The sequence below is a fragment of the Ochotona curzoniae genome, unplaced genomic scaffold, assembly GCF_017591425.1.
Source record: "Ochotona curzoniae isolate NIBS_2020 unplaced genomic scaffold, NIBS_Ocur_1.0 scaffold_461, whole genome shotgun sequence".
Taxonomy (NCBI): domain Eukaryota; kingdom Metazoa; phylum Chordata; class Mammalia; order Lagomorpha; family Ochotonidae; genus Ochotona; species Ochotona curzoniae.
In genome coordinates this window covers 8,770,811-8,793,001 of record NW_024467120.1, presented here as the reverse complement: position 1 = coordinate 8,793,001, position 22,191 = coordinate 8,770,811, and positions in this window count along the sequence as shown.

Below are 22,191 nucleotides of genomic sequence, written 5' to 3'. Positions count from 1 at the left end.
TTTTTTCATATGTTTGTTTGCCATTTGGACTTGTTCCTTTGTGAAATGTTTGCCCATTTCCCGTGCCCATTTCTTGAGTGGTTTGTTTGTTTTGGTTTTTTGGTTGTTTTGAAGTTCTTTGTATATCCTGGAAATTAGCCCCCTATCGCCTATATCGTGTGCAAAGATCTTCTCCCAATCTGTGGGTTGCTTTTTTACTTTGTTGATTGTTTCCCTTGCTGTACAGAAGCTTCTTAGTTTGATGAGGTCCCATTTGTTTATTCTGTTCTCAACTGCTATTGCTTTTGGTGTCCTTCTTAGAAAGTCGGAACCTACTCCTAGGTCTTGCAGGGTATTTCCTACATTTTCCTGCAAGAGTTTGAAGGTTTCTGGATGTAGGTTTAGGTCTTTTATCCATGTAGATTGGATCTTAGTGTATGGTGATAGATGTGGGTCTATCTTTTTGTTTCTACAGGCTATCAGCCAGTTGTCCCAACAACATTTACTAAAGAGGCCTTCCCACTTGCTTGAGTTGTCATTGGTCTTTTTGTCAAAGATTAATTGGCTGTATTTGTGTGGGTTCCCTTTTGGTGCTTCTATTCTATTCCATTGATCTTCCTTTCTGTCTTTGTGCCAGTACCAGGCTGTTTTGATAACCACTGCTCTATAGTATGTCCAGAGGTCCGGGATTGTGATTCCCCCTGCTAACTTCTTATTTTTCAGGATGGTTCTAGCTATTCGTGGTTTTTTGTGTTTCCAGATGAACTCTTGAATCATTGTATCCAGTTCCGTGAAGAATGTTTTGGGCAATTTGATTGGAATTGCGTTGAAAATGTATATTGCTTGTGGTAGTATAGACATTTTAATGATATTGATTTTGCCTATCCAGGAGCACGGGATGTTATTCCATCTTTTGAGGTTTTGTTCAATTTCCTTTTTAAATAGTTTGTAGTTTTCTTCGAATAGGTCTCCTACGCTTTTGGTTAAATTTATTCCCAAATACTTCATACTTCTCTCTGCTATTTTGAATGGTATCCTGTTGGTTAGATCTTCTTCCATCTTGGTGTTATTTGCGTACACTATGGCTGTTGATTTTCGTTCGTTAATTTTGTACCCCGCCACTCTGCCAAACTCTCGTATAAGTTCTAGCAGTTTCTGTATTGAGTCTCCTGGTTTTTCTATGTACAGGATTATGTCATCTGCATATAGTGAAAGCTTGACTTCTTCGTTTCCTATACGTATGCCTTTGATTTCTTTTTCTTGTCTTACGGCCTCTGCAAGTACCTCTAGGACTATGTTGAATAGCAGTGGTGATAGCGGGCACCCTTGTCTTGTTCCAGATCGCAGTGGGAAGGGTTCTAGCTTTTCTCCATTCAGTATGATACTGGCATTGGGTTTTTCATAAATTGCTTTGATTATGTTGTGGATTTTCCCATCTATGCCTACTTTGGCTAGAGTTTTTAGCATGAAGAGGTGTTGGATTTTGTCGAAAGCTTTTTCTGCATCTATTGAAACTATTATGTGGTTCTTGTTTTGCAGTTTTTGGATGTGGTTTATAACATTTATGGATTTCCGAATGTTGAACCATCCCTGCATTCCAGGGATGAATCCTACTTGATCCGGATGAATGATCTGTCTGATGATTTTTTGAATTCTATTGGCTAGGATTTTGTTGAGAATTTTAGCATCAATGTTCATCAGAGAAATAGGTCTGTAGTTTTCCTTCTCTGATGGTTCTCTGTCCGGTTTTGGGATTAAGGTGATGTTAGCTTCATAGAATGAGTTTGGGAGGGTTGCTTCCTCCTCTATTGTTTTGAAGAGCTTGTAGAGGATTGGGGTTAGTTCTGTTCGGAATGTTTTGTAGAATTCTGTAGTGAAGCCGTCTGGGCCTGGGCTTTTTTTCGTTGGGAGATCTTTGATGACTGTTTCAATCTCTGCCTCGGTTATGGGTTTATTTAATTCTGCAGTTGCCTCCGGACTGAGTTTTGGTAAGTGGTGGGAGTCCAAGAACTTTTCTATTTCTTGGTGGTCCTCAAATTTGTGGGAGTACAGTTCTTTGTAGTAATTTCTAATTATTTTCTTAATGATTGCAGTGTCTGTTGTTATGTTGCCTTTTTCATCTTTAATGCTATTGATTCTCACTTTCTCTTGTTTTTTTTTGGTCAATCGGGCCAGTGGAGTGTCTATTTTGTTTATTTTCTCAAAAAACCAACTTTTTGATTTGTTGATTTTATGTATAGTTTTTTTGATTTCTATTTGGTTTATCTCCTCCCTTGTTTTGATGATTTCTTGTTTCCTATTGTGTGTGGGACTCTTCTGCTGCTGTTTTTCCAGATCCTGGAGGTGTGAGGTTAGTTCCTGTATTTGGCGTCTTTCTTGGGCCTTGACATGGGCTCCGATTGCGATGAATCTACCTCGTAGCACTGCTTTGGCGGTGTCCCACAAGTTTTGGAATGTTGTATCAGAGTTTTCATTGGTTTCCATAAATTTTTTGATCTCATCTTTAATTTCTTCTCTGACCCATTGTTCGTTTAATAGCATATTGTTCAATTTCCAAGAGTGCCTATACTTCCTGGGGAGTTTTGAGTTGTTGATTTCCAGTTTCATCCCATGGTGGTCTGAGAGGGTACATGGTATGATACTAATGTTTTGGAAGTTGTTTAGATTCGCTTTATGTCCTATCATGTGGTCGATTCTGGAGAAGGTGCCATGCACCGCTGAGAAGAAGGTATAGTCTGTGGCCTTAGGATAAAAAGTTCTATATATGTCTACTAAGTCCAGTTGTTCTATTGTTTGTGTGAGCTCTGTTGTTTCTTTGTTGAGTTTTTGTTTCGTAGACCGGTCCATTGTTGTTAGAGGTGTGTTGAGATCGCCTACAAGAATTGTGCGGGTGTCTATGTCTTCCCTTAAGTCTGTAAGTAATTGCTTTACATAAGTAGGTGCATTAAGATTCGGTGCATAAACATTAATGATGGTGATTGCTTCTTGATGGATCATTCCTTTCACCAGTATAAAATGGCCTTCCCTGTCTCTTTTGATGTTGGTTAGAATGAAATCTATCTCGTCTGAAATTAGGATAGCTACCCCAGCTTTTTTTTCTCGTCTATTGGCGTGAAATATCTTTTTCCATCCCTTCACTTTCAGTTTCTTTGCATCCTTTCTGGTTAGATGCGTTTCTTGTAGGCAACAGATGGTTGGGTCTTGTTTGATGATCCATTCTATTAATCTCTGTCTTTTGATTGGTGAATTTAGACCATTTGTGTTGAGAGTTAAAATTGAGAGGTTGCAATTTTGCCCTGCCATGTGATTGTGTTGTGTGTGTGTTGTTGCCTATGTAATTGTCTTGTTGGTGCGGCCTTTAGTTTGGAGACCTTCTTATTTGCCAACTTTGTTTGTGATTTGCCTCCTTTTTGTCCGGGACTAGCGCATTTCTAAGGAGACTTTGCAGAGCTGGTTTTGTGTAGACATATTCTTCTAGTTTTTCTTTGCTATTGAAGTATCTGATTTCGTTCTCATATACAAATGAGATCTTTGCTGGGTAGATTATTTTTGGTTGACAGTTGTTTTGTTTCAGGACTTGGAAGATCTTTGTCCATTCTCTCCTTGCTTGTAGGGTCTCTTCGGAGAAGTCAGCAGTGATTCTGATGGGTTTTCCCCTGTATGTGATCTTTTCTCTACTTCGTACTTGTCTCAGGATTCCTTCTTTGTCTTCATTGGAGTAGAACTTGAGCACCGTGTGTCTGGGTGAAGATCTCTTTGGATCATGTCTGTTGGGAGTTCTCTGTCCATCCTGTATGCGGGGTGGATTCGTGTTCCAAGTGTTTTGGAAGTTTTCCTGTATAATTTCATCGAGCACTGCTTGCATCCCAGATTCTCTTTCTACTCCCTCGGGGAGGCCGATGATCCGAATATTCAATTTTCTAAGGTAATCCTTCATCTCTTGCATCATTTTATTAGTTTTGCTGAGGTTTGTCTCCAGCTGTTTAATTCGCTGGGCACTTTCATTTTGTGTGTCTTCTGTTTCAGAGATCCTTTCCTCTGCCGCATTTATTCTGTTGATGAGGCTTTCAATCTTATTATCTTGGGCATCCAGTTTGGTTTTGATTTGTTGTATTTCGGTGATTATACGGTTCTGGAAGTCTTCCAGCTTTGTGTCCACGTCTCTGAGAGATTTTAGCATTATTTTCATCAATTCCTTTGTTGGTAACACTTCCATGTCTTCATCTCGTATCGTCGATATTGATAATGGCTTTTGGCCCTTGTTTGGTGGGGTGCTGGCTCTTTCATCTGGAGCACAACTCTTTCTGGTGGTTTTTCCCATTGCGTTGGTGTATTCTGGTGAGGCAAATGGGCCCGTGTGTTGAGGGGCTGTCAGGTGCTTTCCTGTAGAGATTGGAGCCTGTAGGCGTGGTGTTGCCGGGCGTGGTAATTTTCAAGGCACCGTTGGTGCGTTCTCAGGGCCCGGGGCTGTAGAGCACCACCTTGGGGGCCCAGTGGATTCCAGGCACACTCTGGGCACCTCTTCTACAGGTGTGACACCCCAGGGCGTGGCGGGATGGAGGCGCTCTCTGGGTGTGCTCCCTTCACGGGAATCCGCAGTGCGTAGAAGGTTTTATGTGCTTTCTCCCTGCGTTCTCCGTGTCAGGGACTGCAGGGTTTTTCAGAGCCCACCTGGTGCGTCTCCCACACACGGGACTGTGGGTGAGGCACTTTGCAGGCGTGGCTCTTGTGCAGTGAATCCACCACTCGTGGTGTGTGGGTGTTCAGAGCCCCTGCTCCCGTGTGGCTCCCCCACACAGGCCCTTAGCGGAGGAGTGGCCCGGGCGCCCTGTTATAATGACTTCACGGCGGCAGGTTCGCACCGTGTCAGTTTGTTGCAGGAGTTCTCCTGACACCTGAACCTGCGCTACGGAGGTGCTGCTGCTGCAGGCGGGGCGCCCAGCCCGCTCGGTGCGGCGATCAGAGTCCTGGTGGTTTCAAGCACTCACCAGGCAGGATGTGGGGGACTCCAGACCCTCGCCAGCTACCTCTGCGCACCGAGCCGCACTGGTCCCCTCAGCGCAGGGACATCCGATGCGCCTTCCCGGGGCCCCCTCAGCCACCAACACAACACCACTGTGCGTAGTTCCACACAAACCCAACAGTTTCGGCCCTCTGCTCCGCGTTCTGAGGCTGGAGCCTCAGCGGGGGGCAAGAAATGCGGAGGCTGCCACGTCAACCCCCAGCTCACCAAAGGTCCGGCCGCTGCAGTCTGCCTCCACCGCTGCCGAAGGCCTCCCGCCGGTGACGATCCCCCTGATCTCCCCGCCTCCGAGCTGGCCGCGTCTCCCGTCAGGCCGTTTTCAAAAGTGACTCAGCAGGTCTGGAGTGGGATGTCGGTTTCTCTGCCTTTGCCCTGCTCCGTTCTCGTTGTTCTTCCGAGTTGTGTGGATCTTTTTGGCTCCACACTGTCCCAGGGAGCTTCACGGACCTCTCCCTGCGGTTCCCTGCTGTTCCTCTTTGCTGCTTCTGTAGCTTTCTATCCCTCTCTCACTAGACTCTCCCTCACAGCCTTCCTCCTACGTCGGCCATCTTCCAGATACTCTGTATCAATGACTTTTTAAAAGGGTCAACTTATGCATTATTATACAAGGAGGTGATATAGATTCTTTCATTTATTTGTAAATGACTAAAGGAAATCTGTCTAAAAAACATACAGACTTTCTTCCTTGTGAGTGATATTTTGCTCAGAAATTTGTTGCTGTCCATAATTATTAGTATGTTTTAAAAGCCAACAATATGTCTTAATGATCATACATATTTTAACATTCATCTGTGATAAATATGTTTTCATTTTAATTGTGTTTGGATTTTATGGGATATGTTTTCAGGTAGACGCTACCACCATTTTCAGACGCTACTAATATCGATCAACTTAGGACTGAATTGTGCTGTAAAAACACAGGCTAACTGCTTGTTCTCATTTTCAAATCTGCAAGTAGACAGCTATCTTTTATAAACTATCAATTCTGTTTTTAGTTCTAATGTGTAAGTTGAACTTAAATGAATAAGTTGTTTCTAAGTCTTTTAAATGTAAGTTTACTAAAGTTCCAGTGACAGATCCATTACACTGTTTGATTCTATCATACCTATTACTGAAGCAACCAGAGACAGCATTTAGCATTTACAGGACATTTTCATTCAACACATCAGAAATGGACATGTCCTACATGAACCCTACTACTGTAAAGGCACAATGCTGCCATATGTTATGCAGTGTAATCTTATTCTATTTAACAGAACAACCACAAATTAGTCAGTTTAAGTAATCACCACTAATTAAGGAATCTATCTTCTCCCAAGGCTTCAGGTCAATATATATATATATATATAAAAAATCTCCCTCATTTCTTTTGGTTAGTCAAATCTTAGAATTATTCCATGTGCCTCCCAGGGGCGAAAGACTGCTGTTCAATGCCAGATTTTATAGAAGAATGTGCAGCATGTCAAGCGATTCAGAGTGTAAACACACTTAGGAAGGGCAAAAACACAGAATCCAGAGGCGACACAATAGACTGACCTTCTCGTCAGCCTTTCGCATCCTGTTCCTTAGCCATGTAAACTCAGGAGAAGTCTAAGCGTCAGAAGAAGAAGAAATGAAAAGTGACCCTTGCTAACAATGGATTTTCAGCGCCTCATGACTCACCCATCCTATCTCATGCATCAAAGAGCAAATGGTAGAGAGACTGGGCAGAGTAGCACAGGAGGAGGACAAAGTGAGATTCCCTACTGGTCATTTGAGATCTGGTTACCAGTCTGAAAAACAAGAACTGATGTATTTGCAAGATCATAAAATCGAGTGCCTTTCAAATAACTTAATCTTCAGCAATACGATAGCATGTACCCTTGTTCTTCATTCCCCAGGGACAGGTAACTGACTATAGAATGCTTTGTTTACCCATGGGTTTGAAGATGAAAGAGTCTTACACACTCCTCTGAACGCATGCCAGTGAGGAACATGTGTGGGAACCGAGAGGACTACTGTCTTATCCTGATACTGTTTTCTGTACTACATCCACTTCAATCTGCAAATGAAAAGAGAAACGTGCCCAAGATATAATAAATATGTTCTTCCCACTAAGGTGTGCTCTGCCAAAGTTGATGTGGCCCAACAAGCCGACCTGTCTCTGCTGGTTCTACCAAAAAGTTCCCTAGGAACACCCAAAAGGCAATTACTATCTTCTCTTCCCAGGGGAGTTGATGTGAGCCAAGCAGATATAAACATATAAAGTTTCCATCACAGCTGAAAGGTCATAGCCAAGGGGTAAAATCCATGTGCTGTGGGAACATCCACAGTCAGTAGTAGGAAATAAAGCATCTCAATGTGGCAGCTCAAACGAAATACACACTTAGGGGAAAATGGGATAAGAGAGCTCACTACCTCCCTCGCTGTGCTTTCCTGAGACCTTCACAGACATCATTTTCCATTTGGCAAAGACAGAACCTGGACCAGCCCCAGCTGGATCCTTCAAAGAGCCTTCCAAGTGTTGTGTCTACAGGGCCCACTTTGGCCCTGAACTCTATGACCCTGGGCCAATTGTCAAAAAGCTGAATTTCACAGGGCAGCAGGGGACCACCGGGGTCAGATTTAAAAGCAAGCTGACCAGTTCATAGGGTTACAATAATGTCAGGCAAGGTCGGTTCACTTTTCCCATTCCAAGCCCGGAGTTGTCCTGCAATGGCAGTTCTGTAATACCAGTAACAACAGGGATACCAACACCTTTCAGGAAAAGCTTTCAGACGCTTTCCAAGGAAAGGCCAGTTATTAATTCCTCAACTGTCAGATAAGACAACTCAGACAAGAGAAGAATGATTTGACCCAGAGCACACATAGAATTGAGAAAGTATGTAAGAAAAGAACTGCAGGGCAGCTTCCCAGGTCACGTTCTGGTCCCCAGGGAGTTATTCAGCTCTACTGGGCCGACCTTCTGGAAGATGGACTACTCTGCTCTCAGGAGCCGGAGGGCTGCAGGGACCAGAGGCTCTCTGTACTTTAATGTCTTCCTATTCCACTGACTCTTCTGATTTAAACACACAGAGATTAACTGTACTGCTTCGATTGTTTTTTGAATGCAGTGTAATCTACTACACATGCAAAATAAGAACCTAACAAAAAGCACAAGTAAGAATAATAGGCAGTAGTGTTTACTTCTGCTAGCATGAGAAGGCAACTTCCCACACCCTTTTAATTAAGAATTGAATTCTGGTACACCTGTAGGATCAGTGAAAGCAGATAAATTATCCTAACATGTCTATCAAAGTTGTCAGAAACCTTTTCTTTTTCTCCAATCATATGAGTTTATGATCACAAAATTATCTGGAACTCCTTTTTAGTCTGCCAGCATACACTGACTAAGTTCTTCCTAATGGTGACAAAGAGGCTATATAAACCAGCCATTGAGAGGCAAAGTGCTCTGCCACGCCCAAGTCACGTGACCTTAGAGCTCCCTCACATCTCTGCCCAGCATGATCACCTGCAAAACAACAACAACACACAACAGTTCCCCTTGGCTTCTGAGAGGATGACATGGGACACACATGGAAAGAGCTTAGAAATGCTCTCGGTACCAAGTGAGAGACGGTCTACAGTCAAACCACCACAGAGCTTTTGCTTTGCAACAGGAAAGTTCCTACCTTGTGTACCTTGTGTACATGGAAAATAAGGTATAGCATTTGGCTGGATGATAATGTCATAGTGACAGTTCAGAAGTAATTGCAGCAAACAAAGACGAAAAAGGGAAAGGAATGAGGCTGTCCCTCAGTAGGGGAAGATAAAATCCCTGTTTGTTGTCATTCACAGTCCTTCTTACACATACCCAACGGATAGCTTCTTAAGACCACCTGACTGCACTGTCTATCTGCTGAGGCTCTTTCCAGCTTTCCAAATTTAAGTTCTCTTTCATATTCAATAAATGTGGGGAGTGGTTTGTTTGTTTTTAAGATTTATGTATTCATTTGAGAGAGCGAGAGAAACTTGCAACTGCTGGCCCACTTCACAAACTGATGCAATGGGGCCCCGCACAGTGGCCTAGTCCTAGCCTTGAACATACCAGGATCCCATATGGTGCCGGTTCTAATCCCAGCAGCTCCACTTCCCATCCAGCTCCCTGCTTGTGGCCTGGGAAAGCAATCGAGGATGGCCCAAAGCTTTGGGACCCTGCACCCGTGTGGGAGACCTGGAAGAAGTTCCTGGATCCTGGCTCCAGATCGGCATAGCATCGGCCATTGCGCTCATTTGGGGAGTGAATCATTGGATGGAAGATCTTCCTCTCTGTCTCTCCTCCTCTCTGTATTTCTGATTTTCCAATAAATAAATAAATCTTAAAAAAAAAATCTGCTGCAATGGCTGGGCCTGGGCCAAGCTGGAGTCAAGAGCAAGCAAGCTCCATTTGGCTCTTACATGGTAGGAAGGTCCCCAAGTCTTCAGACCCATCACCTATTGCTTTCCTAGGTGCATCAGACTGGAAATGGATTAGAAATCCAGCAGTAAGGCTTGAGATGGTGCTCCAATAAGGGATGCCAGCATCACAAGCTGGGGCTGACCAGCTTACCCTGCTGCACTACAATACAGACCCCAGCAAAGATGTTTTCAAAATTATCCCCCTACAACTTCATGGCTGGCACAGTGGCTCTGCAAACTAATCCTTTGCCTGCAATACCTGTATCCCTCACAGGCTCCATTTCAAGTACTAGCTGCTCCGCTTGAAATCCAGCTCCCTGCATGGGCCTGGGAAAGCAGCAGAAAGTGGTTCAATGTCATGGGCTCCTGCACCCACGTAGGATTTCCAGAGAAGGCTCCTGATTTCAGCCTTGCCGAGCTCAAGGCCATCCGCAGGCCATTTGGGGACAGAATCAACAGACGGAAGTTCTTTTTCTGTCTCTGTTGATCTCTCTTTCTCTCACTGTAACTCTGCCTTCCAAATGAAAATAAAACAAATCTTTAAAAAATTATTCCCCTTAAAACTTCCTAAGCACTGAGTGTTGGAAAATAATAAGGAATCTGAAAATAAATAGGAAATGTAAGTTACTTTGAAAGTGCTAAAAAATTAATTCACTTTAATAATATTTCTATTTATACATTCTGATATAATCACTTTTTAAAATGGAAAAGTTCAAATAAATATGCAATCAATTCAATCACTATAAATCCAGCACCCAGAGATAAGCACCTCAGGATATCTTTTTTTTTTTCTTTTTAAGATCTATTTATTTTTATTGCAAAGTTAGATATACAGAGAGGAGGAGAGACAGGAAGATCTAACGTCCAATGATTCACTCCCCAGGTAACTGCAACAGCCGGTGCTGCACCAATCCAAAACCAGGAGGCAGGAGCTTCTTCTGGGTTTTCCACATGGGTGCAGGGTCCCAAGGCTTTGGGCTGTCCTTGACTGCTTCCCCAGGCCACAAGCAGGGAGCTGGATGGGAAGTGGAGCTGCCAGGATTAGAACCAGCACCCATGTAGGATCCTGGTGCTTTCAAGGCAAGGACTTTAGCTTCTGGGCCACTGCACCGGGCCCTGGGATATCTTTTTAAAGAAGAGATATACATATAATAAAACTGTAACTGTATCACAGACATATGCTTTAGGTCAGCCTGTAAACCCTTATATTTTCTTTAAAGGCATCATTTTAAATGTTGAGTAATATTGGAACATGTGAAATAATGAAACAATAACAATTCAACCACTATGAAGTCACTGAAAGCATAATCCAACATAGCAAGTTCATCTTCGACTCACACTAGACACTGAAAGGAACTGTACCTGCACGGAGATGGCGTGCTAGACAAAGGGAATCACTCCTTTGAGAAATGGGCCACCTTTGCAGAGGCGATGACCTACATAACACAGACAACATTAGAAAGCCAGGATCTCTCACACGGCTTCCTTCCACCGCATTCTCCGGCTGCTATATTTTTCTCCCAGGGCAAGGGGTCTTTATTGGTTTGGAAATTCTGACAGGGAAAAAGCCAGCTACATGTGAGTGGCTGGAGAAAAAAAAACCTAAATTGAACCTAAAGTTCTTAATACCCTTACCAGGTTCTTTCACATAAACTAGCTGTAGCTATAAATAACACTCCCACAACTGCAACTCTGCTGGGTGTTCACAGTGACCTAACTTACATAACTAGGCATTTCCATTTGTTTGCTTTTCAAGTCACTTCCTTTCAAGGAGGTGGAATTAAGTGGTTATACAGGATCAGCTGTCAAATTTGGCACTGCAGTCACATTTCCATGCCTAAGAAGGCAAGCGCATTTCGAAAGAGTAGGAATATGAGAAACTTTCACCACAGCTATAAAACCAGCATAGGTTCATATTCCACAAAATTTCAACCCAGCACAGCTTTGTGCACCTCTCACATAAAATTTCTTCTCACATGACACTTCAGTACTTAGGACACAGATATACAGTTATTTAAACTTCTTCATGGATAGACACAACAGGGACAAAAGGACTACACATTTTCTTATATTTATGGGGGACAAAAAAAAACCCCAAAGTTTTCAGTGTATAACTCTAGGGATGTCACAGTTAACAGAATATAGTCCTCTGAAAAATTATTCAGAGCCAAGCATCTGTTTTACAATTTTCTCACTGGCTTTCATTGGAAAGTCAAAGGCAGGTCATTGAAGAGACAAGGAAGAAATGGGAATGTTTCCCTGTTACATTGCTGTAATAATGTCACATAACAAATTATCTAAATCTTAGTGGCTCAAAACAGTAAGCATCTGTTTTGCCCGTAACCCTCGTGGCCAGTGATTCTGATGGGCTTGGTTGGGTCTGGCCACATAGTTCTGGTCTCAGCCTGGCTTGCTCTGTCTGGGGGTGCATGCAGCTGTTGCCTGTGAGGATGGCATCAGCCAGGACAGCTGCGATGGTTTGACTCTACCATCTGACTTTCCTTCCAGCAGGCTAGTCTGGGCATGTCTTCTTGCAAATTCACAGAACCAAGAGGTCAGTGGAAACAAACACAGATTCTCCCAGCCCCACCCCTCCCCACACACTACCTCTGCCCTGGGCCTGTTTGTGTCTCATCTGCTAGCTAATGTTTCATTAGCTAAACACAGTTTCAAGTTCAGTTCAGGTTTATAGGACAGGGAAACAGACCCCACTCCTTAGTGGGAAACAATGCAAAGTCACATGGCCAAAGATACAGATAGCAAAAGGGAGGGTGAAGGTTTGGAGTCACTGATACAATTAATCTGCTACCTTATATATGTAAATTTATTACAGATTTATAGACTTGAAAGGTAGAGGGACAGAGACAGAGCTAGCGACAGAAATAGAGAAATTGTCCATCTGCCAGTTTACTCCCCAAATACCCTCCACAGCTGGCCTGGGCCTGACCAAGGACAGGAACCCAGAACTTGCTCAGTAGCTCCTGCGTGGCTTACAGGAGCCCACTCACTAGGGCCGTCTTCCACTGTTTCCCAGGAAGAGCAGCAGGAATCTGGATAGGAAGCAGAGCCACAAGGAATCAACTGGCACTCTGAAAAGGGTGGCTTAACCACTGTGCCACAATGTCAGCCCCATCTTGAATTTTTTAAATGGCAACGGCGATAACACAAAAGGTTTTGAAAGGTAATTTGGTTCAACATTCCCAAGAACTATAGGAGAGAAAAAGATGTTTTCTGTCACCTTCCCTAATGGCATGGTTGAGGACCCCACAGCAGAAGACAGATTTTTCAAAAGCAAAGCCATGTGCTTAATATAAGTTTTATGTGACATGGAAAAGCCTTCTCTATGGAAAAGAAGATTCAAAGGAGAAGAGGTGTTTTCCTTGTTTTTAATGCTAAGCTTGATGTATGGACAGCTGTGTGGAAAGATGATTAGATGTGGTAAGGTCTAGTTGTAGCTTAAGGAGAGGGTAGCAAGGTCTGACAGTCTACATTCTAACCTGTGGCCCTGTGTCCTTACAGACAAGGACTGCTCCTTCTCTCCGAGTATGTCAAGGGCATCTCTGCAATTAGGGACTAAGAACCTGCATCAGGGAGAAGCAGGAGAGGGGGCAACGGTTACTGTGAGCTTCGTAGGTTGTGCCGTATTCTCAGACGGTCAGATGCCATATTATTCTACAGTGTGTGCTGAACCTCTTTAGTATGACAGAAAACATGATAGTAAAATAATAGACAAACGAGGACAGTGAAAATTCAAGAAGCTTTTCGCAAAAGCCTTCCTCTACAGCCTACAGCATCAGGAAACACTTGCTGATTTCTTCATCTCTTTTTAATAACTGTGACATGAAAAGTTTAAAAAGGGGATAAGAAGAAAAAAAGGAAATAAAACTGAACAAATGCTATTTGACTAATAGTCCTTATAACAAGCAGTAGAGATATGTTTTAAACTATAAGTTAAAAAAAAAAATGAAAACTTCCCCTAAGTCCTTTTGGGAAATTTTCTGAAGCTGAGATCCAAATGTAAGGAAAACTTAACTTATAATGTTTGCATGCTACATCAGAGACAAGTAAGTGAAAAAAAAAATAGACTGTTCTGTCTAAATTACATTCTTCCCCCTCCCTCTCCAATGAACTCCTACCTACCTGACATCACTTTATTTATTTAGAGACACAAACTTGGTCCTCTTGACAGATAAAGCCCTTGGACATTTGTCCAAGTCTTTCAAGCTTCTTCCAACAGCCAGCTGATGTTAGGATGTGGTGTGGTTGTTGTTCCCCCAATGACGTGTATTAGAGTTACATGGTCCCAACAAGACCCACCCTCCGCCCTACAAAAGGTGATGACATTGAGACAGTTGAATAAGGTCATTTTAGATTTTCTGTCATCTTCATTATTTAATTTTGGTACATATGGATGTCCAGGAATTTCTTCATCTCCTCAAAGTGTTCTAACTTAGTAGTACGTAATGTTCATTCTCGTGTCCTACAGACCCTTCTATTTCCTTGATACGAGTCATAACAGTTCCTTTTTCATGTCTGATTTTATGTGTTTTCTTTTTCTTAGTTTAGCTAAAGGTTTGCTTATTTTTTAACTTTTCAGAAAACATCTATTCATTTTGCTGATCTTTTATAGAAACTTTCAAAATTTCGACTTCATTCAATTCTGCTCTGATCCTTAAGATTTGAGGTTTGATTACATCTCGCTTTTCTGAGTCCTTGAGATACACCACTAGACTGTTTGAAAAACTTATCTTCTTAATGTATACACTTAATACTACAAACTTCTCTCTTAAAATGCTTTTGCTATATCCTGCAGACTTTGATATGTTTTGCTTTCATTTTCATTTGCGGTAAGAAACTTTAAAAAAAATTTCCTCAATGATCCAATGCTTATTTGGGAGCATGTCATGCAATTCCCACTTATCTGTAAAATTTGTATTACTCTTCTGGCTGAATTCCAGCTTCATTTTTTTTTTTCTGCTCAGAGAAGCAACATGGTATTATTTCAATTTTTATACTATACGAAGATAAATTGGGGCCTAATGCATGATGTTCTGTGGAGATGTTTCATGCTACGATGAGTGAAATGTTCTGTAAATGTCTATCAGATCCATTTGCTCTGTAATGTGGTTCAGCTATGACACATCTGTTTTGATTATCCATTTGGATTATTCCTCCATTGACTCCAGGTAAGCATACTCCCCCTCCCCCGGGACTCATGGAACCCACCGAGTCATGCAAGCTGCAGACTGTAAAGATGTTCTTACTCAAGTGTCAGAGGGCAAGTGCAGGCCATGCTGGGATGGTGGAATGGCGAACATCAGTCTGTAGTCGAAGCCAACAAACTGGGCCATCCACGTCCCACTCATGAAAGAAAGCTACTTAAGAGATGATGGCACTTAGAGTCAAATGTCCAGAGCTGCAATGCAAAGAAGGGTTTGCCCCGAGTTCTAACAGGCTGTACCACAAGCCCTGCTATCAAGCAGTCTGAAGTGCTAGAGATGCAGAAAGGTATCTCCTTGGGTCTGATTTCAATTTGTACATTGGCTGCTATTGGCATCAAAGCCCCCAAGGAGCAGAGGGAAAATGTCTCTCCAACACACTGAGTAATGATTCTCACCAACCCGCAGTTGCAAGATGTGAAGGGACCCAGTCTCTGTCCTGTGTCCCATGCCAGCTCTGACTCAGGGGGTTTCTGGAAGCATCTGGCCTGCTGGCTTTCTCCTCAGAGAGAAGAGAGTTGGGTGTCAGCTGTGTCATAGTAGCCTGGGATTGGGCTTTAGGTGGGAGGCAATGTAGGTCCCACTGGGGGAGCAAAACACTCTCTCAAACCCCACCCAGCTTTTTAGGTTGAACTTAAAGCCCATGAAGACTGTGGCATGGTGGTGGCCACAAGTTTTTTCACTTACTTTTTCTTAAGAAGATATAGTCCCCCATCCAGGACACTTGTGTAGGAGCTGCTATATGCTTTGTTCCTTTGTCTATGCTAGATTTACAAGTTTCTGCGCTGTGAAGTGAAACTTGTCCCCACACTATCTACTAGACCCATGGTCCTGCCTTGCTCTCCTCTGTGGTGGAAGCATGCACGTGCTTCTGTTTAGCCATCATGCATCTTCGTGTATGGCTTCCAGGTTTTCATTTCCTGAAACTTTGAGCTAAACAAACTCCCTCTTTTTAACATGAGACCAAATTTTGGGTATTTTTAATAGCAGCACAAAATGCACAATATCAGCAATTGCCGTTCTTTATTTGACAGTAGAAATCTGCTTATCGCTCCCACTAACCTGTCTGATTCAAATGGACTTCACTGGCTTTGAGTAAACATCTAGTGAATGCAGGAATAAACCAAAAGCAATTTAAAGTACAATGCTTGTTGGAAATATTTGATAATATTATACATGACAGAGCAATTGCATGGTTAATGAGACAAAAAGTTTTTCATAGTCAAGATTTAGAGAATTCATTTTTAGGGAAGGGAATAATTCTAAAATACATACTTTATATTTGGTGTTGAATGTTCAATATATGAATGCTTTGACACATGGATACAACCACATTTCTTTTTTTTTTTTTCTTGTAAGAAATGAAGAAAACTGACATCAGAGAATTAATAAATAAATGCAGGTCTTCCCATAGGATGAGACTCTCTTCAGCATTTTCTATTTGAGAGGAGGATTAAAGACAAGCTATACATTTCATTCCTACTTCATAGATTCACAGTCAGCTAACGCAAAATCAAAGGCATCACTGAGGGACTCCGCAAGTGTCTACTGTTTTTTGGAGACAACTCAAAATTGTATTCATTTCCTCCTTGCTTGTTTTGTAGGGCTGTGTGTAAAAGAATGGACTCACTTCGTACCATCCTGCTTTCCAGGGAATACAAAAATAAAAAAATGTGAAGGCATTTCTTTGACTGGACTGGAGAACAATCCATACAGCATAGGCGTTTCATAGTTAAATGCATGATGGAATTAGAAATTGCTTCAGGAAGGAGGCTGTAATGTTTGCCTATCACAACTCTACACAAAATGACCTATATCCCAGGGAATCCCAGCATCACATATGCTGGCAACTAGTAGCCTAGTGGAGCTGTTAAGTTATTAACTTCTTTAAAAATCCACAGAATATCAGAGTTTCTGATACAAAACATTCAAAAAAGAAAGGAAGAGGCTGGTGTTGCACCAAGCTGAGTAAGCCTGCCCCCTTTGTAACACTGGCATCCCATATGGGTTCTGGTTTGAGTCCTTGCTGCTTTCACCTTCAATCCCTACTAGGTCACCTGACAAATCACTGGAAGATAAAGCACTTGGATTTCTGCCAAATACATGGGAGACATGACTGAAGATACTGGCTCCTGGTTTTGGACTGGTTCCAGCCAGGCCACTGCAGCTGCCTGCAGAATGAACCAGCCGATGCAACATCTCCTGGCCACTCTTCCCCTCAGTGACTCTGCTTTTTCTGTATATATTACACACACACACACACACACACACACACACTAAAGGGCTTTATCATAGTAAGCTCAGAAACATGAATAATGTCAAGTGTTGGCTTCCTAGGTACACTTGACACAGAAGCCAAAGTGAGATGAAACATTTGTGGCATTTGCCTCAAGTCTCTTTGACTGTGACACTGCCTCCCTTCCTAATTCACTTGCTGCCTCAGTGCCTTTTTGTTAGACTAAGTTCAAAATTAACTATAACTCAAATAGGAAAATATGTCCAGATGGACTTGTTTCATAGAAATTATGCATTAAACATGTGATCATGAAGAAAATTCAGTGCTTTACATCTGGAAAAGTACTGAAGTTCCAACTTAATGCTAGTTGGAAAATAAATGAAATGGAATAGGGAAGGGGAAAAGGAAGGATGAAGGGAAAAAAGAAGTGAGAGTAAAAAGAGCTCTGTTACATGCAAGTTTACCCAACTCCTCTGGTGAACACCTGTCTCAGCAGAAACCATACATCATCACTTTCCATAGGCAAATTCCACTGGAATGTATCCTTTCCTCAAAATATTGTATGTCACTTAATTTCTTAGCTTATTGTAATATTTTTCTAAAGCACTGGAACCGTCCTCTATGACTTTAACTTTTTCTACTACTCTGAACACAGATTTTGCACATCTCCTGAGAAATGACTGACTATATGTGTATTAGCTATGGGGACCAAGGGGGGAAAAAAACTAAAGTGAAAGATGATAACACAGAGGAATAAATATTATAATGGCACAGGAAAGAAAATGATCAATTCCCTTGGGAAGGAAAATGAAGAGAAAATAGCTCTGAGTTCACAGAAGAGGTGATTGTTGGTGTAGATATCAAAGCATCAATAGGTACTGAGGATGACAGTGGATGGTCAATAGGAGAAAGCTTGGATGCAAAAACAAAAAGGCAAAGGGAGCATTTAGTCCTAGGAGTTAGGATACCTCTCTCCCATTTGGACTCTCTGTGCTCACTTATTCCTTCTGTTTTCCTGCCCGTGCAGATTCTGTGCTGTAGTAATGACGGAGTCCCTGTCTCCCACATGAAAGACCTGGATTGAGTTCCTGGCATCTATCTGGCTCTGACCCCAATCCACTACCAGCTGCTGTTGTTCTCTCTTTACTTAGTAAATCAAGGCAGTTTTAAAACTTAAAAAAGAATGCAAAGTAAATAAATGCAAAAGCACAACAATGTGAAGAAACCAACTGTACTCAGAGACCTAGTAGTGGAAGCCAAGCTGCAAGACAAGTGAAAATGACAGGTGAGTTGGTGAGCAGAGAATGACAATGTCATAGCAAAGCCTGGATGACATGCATGGGTTATACTGATTCATGTGATAGCCAGTAAATCTGAAGAGTGGGAATAAATTAACAGTATTTCATTTTTAAGATAGTGCCTACCGAGCCCAGCGGCGTGGCCTAGTGGCTAAAGTCTTCGTCTTGAACGTGCCGGGATCCCATATGGGCACCGGTTCTGGTCCCAGTGGCTCTACTTCCCATCCAACTCCCTGCTTGTGGCCTGGGAAGGCAGTCGAGGACTGCCCAACGCCTTGGGACCCTGTGGCAGCGTGGAAGACCCAGAAGGAGGTTCCTGGCTCCTGGCTTCAGATCAGCATAGCATTAGCCATTGCGCTCACTTGGGGAGTGAATCATTGGATGGAAGATCTTCCTCTCTGTCTCTCCTCCTCTCTGTATATCTGCCTTTCCAATAAATAACTGAATCTTTAAAAAAAAAGATAGTGCCTACCAACAATAGGGGTGATATGCTTGGAGAAGCAACAGAGGAAGATCAGTAGTGTAACAAAAGTTGTGTTAGGACTGCAAAAGAGCTGGCGATTGGAGATTTTAAGTAATTAAAATCTGCTATTGCTAGTGAACAGATGGACATCAAGGATCAGGCCCTGGGAGAAAAAGAGGGAGTTTGTAAGTATGTCCAGTTTTTTTTTTTTTTTTTGTATACACATAATAAGAGAACAAGCTTAGGGACAAAAGCAGTATTTTTGTTTTTAAATGTGTTGGGTTTCCCTGTGAAATATCCTCTTGCAATTAATAGTGGTGATAAAATTTAAAAAGCATACGTGGTTACTGCTCTGGAACTGACATACTGATTTGCAGACATCAACATCCAGACAGAAGTGAGCACTGGATAGAATGAGCACAGAGGGGGGAAAGCACTGGAAATAGTATGGCACTATAATGAAGCTCTGGAAGTGCCAATGTTTCCTAGGCAAATAAAGGAAGGAGGGGATCATAAAAAGAACAAAGAGCAACTGACATCAAAAGGGATTCAGGAAAGAATGACATCAGGGAAGATAGCAGAGGAAACACATTTATGGAAAAGTTCTTAGTTTCTAATGATGCCATGGAATTTCAGAGGTTAGAGGATTCAGAAAATAGAAAGTCTTTAATATAGATATCGTAATGTGGTTACCTTTATTTTTTTGCAACTTAAATTCGGAGACTGCATTAGAGTTTTCATTGTTTTTGTATTACATAGTCTATTGTATTTTGGTTCCCCTGAATTAAACACTCTGATAGCTAGATGAATTTTCTAGTCATGTTTGTGTACCCAGCAGCACCTATCATAGGGTATAAAATGTGGAAAATTGCCATGTCATGTCTGTGAATGCTTTGGAAAAAGATGATTAATAATTCTTGAGCTCCAGGAAACTTTCATCTTAACAATTTGGATTTGAATTTTTTTAAATGTTAGCATAAAATTGTCTATATGTGTGTGTGGGGGGGTGCATGTGTATAATAGGAGGGAAAGGAGAAAAGGAATGAGAAATAGGGAGAAACAGAGGACAGAAGCAGGGAGAGAGAGAGAAAGAGGGGGAGAGAGAGAGAGAGAGAGGTATCCACATTTGAAAACACTAATTCACTCATGCTGTGTGAATCACATTCTATCACATATAGCAGGAGAATGTCCTCCTGACAGGCCTGGGCAAGCTCGGCTTCCTCTTCCCTAATAACTTGCTTCAGCTGATTGCCATTTCTGCTATTCCAAGATTATCTTTCTCCCTTATCAGCCTTAGCTGCATTTCCAGTCTCCAATTTGCTACTCTGGCATCCTGTGAGAAATTCTAAACTTAGTAGCTATGCATTTCTATTCACCCAAAATAATGAAAGAGATCATTTTTTCATACTGTTCATGTCAAATCTAAATAAAAACCTATGGCAATATTCACCAATCTTGCTGAGATGGGCACTGATGAATTTCACGGTTATGAGATGGAGACGGAGTGTTGCTTGTTTGCTCTCAATCTTTGGCAAGGTTGGTCATACCTGATAGCATCAAGGATGCAAGCCATGTTGACAGTACAGAAAAGTTAAAATCACAGGGGGTCAGTTGCAGGCTTCTCTAATGCTCCAAAAAGTGACTTAAACCCAAATTAAAAATCACATTATCTTTCCTCCCATTATAAATGAGGTTCATCACATGTAATGGTTCAACAGTGTTGTCAATTCCATGGTATTAAGAGGGAGGCCCTTTTAATTAGACTGCACACAGCATTCTGCAATAACATGTTTGTCATGTGATGATACACAGCAATCAGACCCTTACCAAACCAGATGCCCACACACTGGTCTGTAACTTCCCAGCTCCAGGACTGTGAGAGATAGCACAGGTTCGTTACAGATCACTCAGTCTATGGTGTTCCACAAAAACAGTACGGTTGACTGAGAAATAGTTTCAAAATATACCTGCCACCAGCAATCAAAACGAACAAAAGATGAAAACGTGCTGGCAAACAGGAGCACTCGCTAAAACAATAAGTCCAAGGCGTGTGAGCTAAACATCATCAAACACCCAAACACAGATCAGAGCAGAGAGTCCAAGCAATCCGAAGGGACAGGGAGCAATTCAACCTGCAGGCAAGGTGAGGCAAGCTAAGTGAACAACTGGGAAACAAACACTAAGAGGCCCAATGGACCCAGAGCAGTGGGGCAACCTGCATGTGGCAACATAGGCAAGCTGCTGGATATCAGACATTGAGTAAGGAGGGTGAGCGAGTTCTGACTGCCCTGCCTGTCTAGAGGAACAGGGCCTCTTTAAAACCTCACCAAACAATATACATCACATAGGCAAGGAAAGGTGAGATCATCTTTCCAAAACTTTTCTTTGTTAGTGATTGGCGCCTACTTCAATGGTGGCTCTAGTCACTACAATTAAATTTCTATCTCAGCAGTCACATGTGAAAATTAAAGTGCAATTACCTAATTTTAATGAACTCAGTGTCCTATAGATTTCACTACCCCATCAGCCTGGCCTTTGTGATCCAATTCAGCCATTATCAAATGAGTAGATTACAAGAAACAGAATCAATATCTCAGGCTAACAGTTCCCAGTCTTCAGGAGTATCCTTCAGCATTTGGGGTGGAAGAAAGCTAATGTATGTGGCAGGTTGGTCTTCAATGACTTCCACCCTTGTTTAATCCACACCATTGAATGATAACAGGATTTGAGACTTGCTGCTAACCAACACTATGGTGAAGGTATTGGGATATTTTCCCCAAGGTTACATTAGATTATGTGGGACTCTTGTCTAGAAAGCATGGGGCAACAGATTATTCCTTGCTGTCTGACATTCAGCACTGTTTTAAGAGCGGGTTCACAGGGAAGACTCATGGCCAAGAATCCGAAGCAATTTCTGGAAGTGAAAACTCTGACCCTAGCCCTACAACTATAAAAATATGGACTCTGCCAAGAATCTGAGTTTGGAAATAGATCTTCTCTAGTTGAGTGTTGGCTAAGGACACTGCCCTGGCCAATATCTACATCACAGCTTGATGAGATCCTTTTAACCTAGTGCCCAGATGCCTCCCAGAAGCTGTGAGATCATAAATGCATACTGAGGCAGGTGTGGTGGCTCAGTACATTAAGCCACTTCTTGGGATGCACACATCTTCAAAAGTGCCAGCTCCAAATCTGAGTTCCAATGCTTCCAATCTAGCGTCCTTCTAAAGCCTCCTAAGAGGGAGTGAATCATTGCTCAAATGGCTGGGCCTCTATCTCATGGGCGGAAGATGTGGGTGAACTTTCAAGCGCCAGGCTTCAGTCTGATCCCCACCCCCCGACAGCCACAGACATTTGAAAAGTGAATCAGAAGATAGATATTTTTCTTTCTACACCAGCCCTCAACTGTAAGTGAATATCAACAACTAATTATTTTTAGGACTCAGAAAAAATTATAAAAATAAATGAATTGACTTCAAGATGCTAAGTTTATACTCATTATTTATAGAGCATCAGATAGTGAGATCCAGTGCTTGTCAGAATTTTGAGTAGAAGTG